Source organism: Bactrocera dorsalis, chromosome 4 (assembly GCF_023373825.1).
Source record: "Bactrocera dorsalis isolate Fly_Bdor chromosome 4, ASM2337382v1, whole genome shotgun sequence".
In the NCBI taxonomy this organism is placed as follows: Eukaryota; Metazoa; Arthropoda; class Insecta; order Diptera; family Tephritidae; genus Bactrocera; species Bactrocera dorsalis.
In genome coordinates, this window is record NC_064306.1 from 19678196 (window position 1) to 19684467 (window position 6272).

The 6272-nt window shown below is 32.4% G+C and overlaps 1 long non-coding RNA gene across 1 annotated transcript; it reads right to left on the reverse strand.

Moving 5' to 3' along the window:
- Nucleotides 1-4707: 4707 nt before the first annotated feature.
- On the reverse strand, nucleotides 4708-5550 carry LOC125778183 (uncharacterized). The gene is made up of 3 exons (XR_007422549.1): nucleotides 5421-5550; nucleotides 5176-5329; nucleotides 4708-5113 (listed from the first exon to the last, which is right to left on the reverse strand). It is a non-coding gene; the product is annotated as an uncharacterized LOC125778183 (long non-coding RNA).
- Between the last annotated feature and the right edge of the window lie 722 nt (nucleotides 5551-6272).

The following is a 6272-nucleotide window of genomic DNA, read 5'->3' on the forward strand; positions in this document are numbered from 1 at the left end:
CTCTAGTTTGGGTAATGTGATATGGTAATAGTTGTTCAATGTGATATGGTATATCACATTAAAAACACATTATATTATATTAAAACAAATAAACGTATTTAATAAAAAACAATGAAGTAATAACATAAATTAAAACCATAGGTTATGCCGAAAAAAGGGGGAAATTCGTAAGTGGAATGCAGAAAAAACATGAAAAAAGCAATCCAAGCTATTAGAGGTGAAAAAAAATATTGTTGGCATCGAAAAACGTACCGGTGTTCCATTTGCAACTTTGCAAAGAGCTGCTCGTAGTGATAAAAAAGTCGATGATGTTTTAGCTACGCCATTAGGCCGGAGACCGGTCTTTAGCAGAGACGTCGAATTGGAGCTGGTAAGATATCTAAAAGATATGGAGGCAAAATATTGGGGGCTTACTTGTAGCGATGTCCGCTCGCTTGCTTTTCAAATAGCAAAGCGCAACAATATTGTGAATCCATTTTCTATAACGAAGGAATGTTCTGGAAGAGATTGGTTGCGCGCATTTCTTAAAAGACATACATAAGACTGAAATAAGCATACGCAGTGCTACTGGAACTTCATTAGACAGAATAAAAGCCTTCAATGAGGAGAACGTAAACAAGTTTTACAGTTTACTGGAAAACGAGTATGAAAAGTTTAAATTTCCTCCAAACAGGATTTGGAACGTGGATGAAACAGGAGTGTCTATTGTGCAAAGTAGGCAGCCAAGGGTCTTAGCTGCAAAAAGCAAAAGACAAATTGGATGCATGACATCAGCTGAGAGAGGATCTCTCATAACAGTTGTAAGCTGCATGAGTGCAGGTGGTGCCTTTGTTCCCCCATACTTCATTTTTCTAAGAAAAGAACCTTCTCCGCTTTTAATGAAACATGCTCCACCTGACTCCGATACTGCCTGTCACATATCCGGATGGATACAAATTCCAATATTTACAATGTGGTTTGACCATTTTATGCGGTTTACACATCCTTCTAAGGAGAACCCCGTCCTTTTGATCTTAGATGGTCACTATAGCCATACAAGAAATATTTAGGTTCTTGATAAAGCTCGTGAAAATGGCGTTATAATTTTATCTTTGCCACCCCATTGTACGCATAAAATGCAACCTTTTGACAAATCCTTTTTGGGACCTCTTAAAACTTACTATAATGAGGAAATATGACGATTTATGCGTGAAGAAGGCCGAAAGGTGACACAATTCAATGTTGTAGAACTCTTTGCAAAAGCTTATCTTAAAGTTCAAACTGCGCAAATAGCGATTAATGGGTTCAAATGTACTGGGATTTATCCATTTGATAAGAACAAGTTTCAGGAAAGCGATTTTATTCATGAAAACATCATGCGGAAGACGCACAAATCAAAGATGAAAGCGATTTAGAAGAACCGATCGCTAGCACAAGTAAAGTAGCCATGCAGCACTTAATCACGCCATGGGAGGTCTCACCTCCACCTAAGCTGATACAGAAAACTAGCTCGGGAGGTAAGCGTTCAGAAGCAAAAATACTTACAACATCACCATATAAGGCAGCGTTGGAAGTAAGCATCAAAAATGCTGAAAACCGCAAAAAGAAGAAAAGCGTGAAGCGGGCATTAATGCCGGGTAAAACAGCTGGGAAAATACAACGGTTAAAGTAGACTAGGAAAAGTGCATCAAGCGAGTCGGATAAAAGTTTGATATTACCCAGTTCAGACGAGGAATGTTGGGCAGAAATTCCTCCTACTAAGGATACCGTCTGCGCTTTTTGCAACAAAATCTTTGGGGCAGATGGGGAAGTCATGACTTGGACTCCATGCTTACAATGCGACTTAGTTTGAGCACATAGCAAAAGCCTCCCTAAACGTCAGGCAATATTCGTTTGCGATTCTTGTGAATGACTTTTCAAATATTTTACTAATAGTTGGTATATTACAAATGCTTACATACTATTGAATTTTTATTTGTTTCTTTTATAATATCATTTTGTTTTGTTTATTTTTTGTATAAAATATAATATATGAAATTTTGCTTTAAATAAATGAATTAATTTAATTAAATGAAAACCATAATTTTTTGGGAAGGGTTTTGGTAATTTGGTATGGTATATCATATTAGCCGATGGGGTATATCACATTTCCACCCCATTTTTACAAACCGACGTTTTCGACTTTTTATAGTTTTAAACAAATATTTTCCTCAAAACTGAACAAAATTCAATACTATTTCGAAATATGTTGGGAAATGCCTGAACCTATCGCATTAATAGAAATTATGCTAGTCTCCTCTTCAAAATTTTGATTAGTCATCGAAAAAAGTATGCCTATGTCACAATTTATTGATAAGTTAACTGTTTACTATGGATTAGCGATTGGGAGACACTGTGATTCTGTTGAAAGTATGTATAAAGCCATTTGGGCATCTTATTTCCATAACTGCTCTACAGATAAAAACCCCCAGCATGATAATAGTCCTATAGGAGAAAACTCGTGGTGTTCATGGCAAAAAGCGCAAGCCTTGGGAACTTTGCCCAGCTATAAACATGATTATGAGGCCTTACCACCTGATGCTGCAACAGCTATTTTTCCAATTTACGAAGATCTGAGTAACAAAAAATTATTGGAACGGTGCGGTGGTTTTACCCAGAACAATAATGAAAGTTATAATCAGCTGATATGGAAAATAACTCCAAAAATTGTGGGAATAGCTGCAAACATTGCAGCCGGGGTCTTTAATGAAGGTAAAACCTCTCTTCTTTATTATATGAGTGCTATGGAATTATCACTTGAACCCAATGCTCATTCCTACGTGAGTAAAGAGGACGCAGAGCGCATCTCAATTTCGGACGCAAGAGCGCAAGGGTCGACGCGCGAGGGGAGGATGGCTCGTAGACAACAACAATTAAACGTTTTGGAGGCAAACGACGAAGCAGAGGGTTCCCCTTATGGTGCTGGAATAGATGCCACGATGTAAGTTGAAAAAAAAATTTTAATTTAGTGTAAATCGTTCCCGAAACTTTAAACGCGTTTATCTCAAAACCGTGTTTTCAGAGTCGGTGAGGAAAATTTCTCCGAACCGCTAAACCGATCGGTTTGAAATTTTCGCACGACTTACTCAGATATATTTTTCAGGTAATGATCGAAGGAATAAGGTTTTGGACAATAATTTCGATTTTTTAAGCCACTTTGAAGTGAAAAATTTTCATGAAAAACTGAATTTTTTTTTTTGAACACCCGCCAATTTGTCAAAAATCAAAATTTTGACTAAACCTTCGATCATTACCTGTATTTATTTATCACAAAACTAAATATTTTTGGTTTTTGGTTTTCAGATAATTTGGACCAGAGATATCTTGCACTTTTTCTTGGACGTCTCTCCGCAGATCATCTACAGGGGATCCAATATTTTTTTAAATAAACCGCTGATTGTTAAAGTACATTAAATTCTGTTTAAGTACATTTTTTCCATTAATGTATAAAATAAAATGCCTCTTTGGAAAAAATTCACAAAAAAACGCGTTTTTTCTGCCTCGCAAGTGGATACGAGTATAACCCCGTAATGAAAATACTTATATAAATATAGGATGTGTGATATTTTTCAGTTTGATTATTTTACCAATATATTCAAAGAATTGAGGTTTTTTTCTATAATTCTTTTATTAAATTTTAAAGATCTAATATCATGTTCAGACCGACACTTAATCACAAGATTTCGGCTGTTGAGTAGTTTTATCCCACTATTCTTATAAATTTATGAAGATTTCACCATACAAAAATGACAGTTCTTATTCTCGTTTCCGAAGTGATGTAAATCTAAACTCTCTGTGAGACTCTGATTTATCACCATCTACTTGTCAGAATTGGAAATCTATTACATTATCACAGTTCATTTAGATACTAGAAAGAGAAAAAAATGTAAACCAACAAATTAATTAATCGCAATGAATCTGAATTCACCTGAAAATCGACTTCCCAAATAAAAAAAGATGGCTTTTATAACAAATACTATGTAGCACTGTTTTATTTTAATAAATTGTAAGCGATGTAAATTCTTGAATGGCAAAAACATCTGTTTTATCATCTGTCCAACGGCAGTGAGAACGGGATAGATTAGTGAAAATTAAATGTAATCTAATCACTTAAAATTAGTGGTGGGAACATAGTATAAGTTGCCTTCGGAAATGTATTAATATAATAATACGCACTTTAGAAAGGGAACACATATGTATTAAAAAAAAAAAAAAGCATCAAGTAAAAATATATTTGCGCTGCATGGCATTAATAATTGAAAGTAGGTACAGTGATGGATTACCGCCTAGGCCCGCGAGGCCATTTGGGGGGCGGCAAATTTTTCAGAATGTCAAAATTTTAAATCTGATATAATGTAACGACAATACATTTTAAAGATTTATACTGATTTTTTTATATAAATTTACTAATTGAATATTGATAAGCTTTTTCTGACGAATTTTCAAAGCTCTGTTGACTTGTTGTATCTTTAGTAAAGTTAATCTTACAAGTGAGCCGCTTCTAAAATTGCACAATGTTTTCATATTTTATTTTCAATGATTCCGGTGTTTCATATATGAATTGATATAAATATTCATTTAAAATTCATCTTTTTGTTTGTATATAAAAATATTTTTATTCCTAAAAATGATTTCTATAGAATCAAAGAAATGAATATATATTTATTTTATAGCCAATTTTTTGAAAAATAGAAACAATTTGAAGGAAGTAAAAATTTAATAACATTGATGTTTCATTTTCACAATATTGTGAATTATATTGACGAATATTAACGAACTTTTATAGCTTAAAGCAATAATTCGTAATTATTGTAAAATGTTATTAAAATTCAAGTATACTCGTATATTTATGTCGATATATACAGTCGTGGTCACGCAAATAGCACACATAGTCATAAGAAGCAATAAGAGCTTATACAATAGACAAAGTTCTTTAAAAGGCTAAAAAAGGCTAAAAAATATCATTATTTGTTTATTAATTTATCCATTTAAGTAAAAAATAGCAATTAGCAATTCACAAATAATTAATATTAATTGAAAAATTTGAGCGCCCTCTAAAATGCCTTGGACATTCAAATAGCACAATTTACCAAACCTGCAAAAATTATGTGAAATTAATGAAATTTAATCAACGATTTGGTTCCATAATATATTTACGTTTCTAATACTTGGTACTATATCCCCGATTTTTGCTTTACGGCATTACATCTGGACCTGGCTTCGCTTGGAATATTCAATTGGTGCCTCGTAGCGAAAAGAAGAAACTACTGGCGCGCTGTTGTTAACTCGGCTATAATCGCGTAAGCGATGTCTGCGCCAATAAAGAAGAAGAAGAACGTCTAAGTAAACGATTTCAAATTTTCAGGGTTCAATATAACTTTATAGTCTTGACCAAGAATTACCGATTACAATATTTCCAAAATATTTTAATTAATATTAAAGTACTCCTGTTCGGTATTTACTAAAAATGCCAGCGTCGCCAAATGATATGACACGGTTGTTAAACGGTTTGCCATCAAACTTATTGGCAACACTGTTTCGAATTAGCAAACACTCCATTTCTGACCTGTTCTGAAGTAAACCGCTTTAATTAGCTGACAAAATCAGTGTGAAATTAAATTTCATTGATCTGTGCGAACATATTTTGGTAAAATAAATGTTTATGTAAATTAATTAATGATTTTGTATTTTAACATTTATATATGCATTTTCAAAGTTTTTAATTTAGTATTTTGTATAATTTATCGAAAATGCTAAAAATAAAGAAATGTGTGGTCGGAATATATATCTAATATATATGTAAATATTATTTTAAGTTATGGTATATAAGTATATACATACATGTATTGAATACATTTCTCTGGAATATGTGATGTTTTTATGAATTGTTTTGTTTTATTAATAATAAATAATTAAATTGTTACATTATACGAGTATGTATTTACTATTTTTTTTTTATGAACTTTTTTTTCTCATGTTTATATATATATACTAGCAAATACCCGGCATACTTTGTTACGATGCAAAAACTGAAACGATGAGGATATTGGAAAGAATTTAATGTAATTTAAAATGCAAATAAAAGAATAAAAAGATTCGTACATGTAAACACACATACATGAGTATAATGTGTAACTTATAGTAGACTTACAAATATTTACTATCCATATTTGTATTAATTGCAAACACTTTTAAATTCATTAACGTTATAAATAATTTGTTTATTAAATTCTTTTTTTACAGAAAAATTAAAA